The 2,524-nt window shown below is 37.2% G+C and overlaps 1 protein-coding gene across 1 annotated transcript in view; it reads left to right on the top strand.

The window, feature by feature from the left end:
- Positions 1 to 1,185: 1,185 nt before the first annotated feature.
- The window catches only part of LOC106868509 (zinc finger protein 239), a 3,882-nt gene continuing 2,543 nt past the window's right edge, over positions 1,186 to 2,524 (top strand). Inside the window, exon 1 of the mRNA XM_014913816.2 lies at positions 1,186 to 1,850. The gene's annotated coding sequence lies outside the window, so the exon portion shown is untranslated. The remainder of the gene's footprint in view (positions 1,851 to 2,524) is intronic.

The following is a 2,524-nucleotide window of genomic DNA, read 5'->3' on the forward strand; positions in this document are numbered from 1 at the left end:
ACATTTGATAGAATAATCTGAATGCTAAAAAGTTAAGAAAACGTTTCTTGAACGAAGGACTTGCTGAACCAATATATTTAAAAACACAGGATCTGGCCCTACATGGCGCGGGGGTGGTCAACCCATCTGTGTCGAAGATGAATGTTTGGTCCTCATTTGAGGTGGTGGAACTGGGAATAGCAGATACCTCCTCCAAGTCTTTGGTTCTGGATAGATCATTTCCAGGTTCGGCGTTTGTACTGGTCACTCTATCTGCATCTATGGTTTGTTCATTATCCGTGGCGGTGGTCTCAGGATCATCGGTGACGTTCTCTGTGATGCTGGTCCCATCTTGGTTATTATTTCTGGGTGTGGCAACTGTATTAGCGTGAGATCTGGTTAATCTGCTAAGAATATTGCTGTTTGATGTTACATTACTGTTATTACGGATATTAGATCTAGGTGTCACCGTAACCTCATATCTGACCCCTTCAGCCTTGCATCGGCCTCCTTGGACAGTTATTATATACCCTGCAAGAACAACCTGCTTCCTCCCCCTCAATTTCTTCATTTTTCACATTTTTCTATAACTCTAACCCTAAAATCCCAACCATAGCCCTAACCCTAAAACCCCAACCCTAACTCTAAAACCGTGACCCTAAAACCAATACAAACGCACAACGATGTCATAAATAACAGTGACAAACGAAATATACACCGCCGATAGTTGTTGTTGACAAACAACGGCAGTAATTTTATTCAAGGGAAAAGATCCCAAAATAGGCAATTTCGAAAACGCTAAAAACAAAACGAAAATACTTCCACAAACAAAATAAATTGAAAACATTTTTTAAATAACTAATAACTGAATTGAATAAACTATATACACGTGTATCTCAAATGTAAATATATCAGAAATAACAGTAACAAAGTAAATTTACACCGCCAGAACGTCTTGTTGACAAACCACAGCAGTAATTGTTTTCACCTCAACAGACGTCATTGATTGGTTGAAATTACCGAAATACGACAACTTTAACACGAAATAACTTCGAAAATAAAGAATTTTCTTCAAAACGCCAAGAGTAAATGATGTTTTAAATGACACATTCTAGCAGTATACGAAATTTGAAAGTGTTTTTAGTTACAAAAAATTATTTTTTCTGTGTGCCGGCCGAAAGGAAAAGATGCGACGTTGCTTTCTTTTAACATTGATGTCACTGACGTCATTCAAACGAATGGAAGATTTTCAAATAATCAACTCCGCTGCTTAATCAATGTCTTTCTAATTCGTTGAGCTAATCTCACAGAAATACAACCAAAAGCCTTCTAAAAGTAACGTGTAATGTCAGGTGTATTTGGCTGCTATTTTTACAGGTTCAGTGATTGTGTAAACCCTCACTTGTTGATACGTAATTACTATTTAGCTGGATAATGATTTTGGCATTTACCAGTGATTAGATACATATGAAAACGCACATCGTAATAGTTAAGACTGTTTCTCGGTCTATATTATGCTGGGGACTTTTCAAATTTGTCACCGGTCTCATGGAAGTACGGGAAAATTACGAAGGACGTCGTCTATTCCTTGTGTTTCTAATTAATTTAAATCTAATTATATGTGTTAATTATCTCGTGTTAAGAACGTTAGTCTTTGTGTGCAAAATTGGGCCAACTGCATGTTTGAGGATCGGTTTTCCATCGCCTTCCTGATTAAATATTTCATTTGATCACATCTTTACATCGTTAATTGGTTGTTCCCTTTTTAACAGGACAGGGGAAATGGCTTTTAACCAACAACAAATTAGTCAATGAACTTTCCCCCAGCCTTCTTCACTTTATGTTTGAACTTTATATCAAACATTCTAGTGGTAAGTAGAAAATATATCTTCATTACATCTGATCCACTCATGTAAATAGAAGTCTGTGATAACTAAGACAACAAACTGAACCATAATTAATTAGCTCAGACATTTGTCAATTTTAAGAATTGTTCAAGAAATAACGATAAGAATGTTAAGCACTTGTACACTTGTAAAACAACTGTTTTCACTGATATAGATACCGTTAGAGATGAGAAAGGTGTCGGGAAAAATAGGTCAATATACAGTTTAAGCCCTGGTCACGAAAACAAAAAGAAACCAACCTATTACGTGTAAAAAAAAATGTATAGGAAACTGGTATGAAAACACAAAATTGCGCAATCGAACGGTTGGGTAGGGAGAGGACTTTCGGGAAATTCACAAGATCCGATTTTTTCCTTCAAAACTCTGAGGAAAAAGGGAACTTTAATGAATTTTACAGAAACGCCTTTCAAACAGCATAGATTACGATTATAAAGAAATTTGTGGAAGAAATGTTTTCCGAAGGGGTGGGGACAGGAGATTGAAACAACGATGCGAAAATGCCCCACACTTACAGTTTTGAAGATAGTTGTTTGTTGTTGGCACTCCGTCGCATACGACGTCGAGGGTTCCAGTTGATCCGATCAACAGACCAGCCTGCTCGTGAAATTAACGTGCAAGTGGCTGAGCACTCCACAGAC

The sequence above is a fragment of the Octopus bimaculoides genome, chromosome 28 (genome assembly GCF_001194135.2).
Source record: "Octopus bimaculoides isolate UCB-OBI-ISO-001 chromosome 28, ASM119413v2, whole genome shotgun sequence".
In the NCBI taxonomy this organism is placed as follows: domain Eukaryota; kingdom Metazoa; phylum Mollusca; class Cephalopoda; order Octopoda; family Octopodidae; genus Octopus; species Octopus bimaculoides.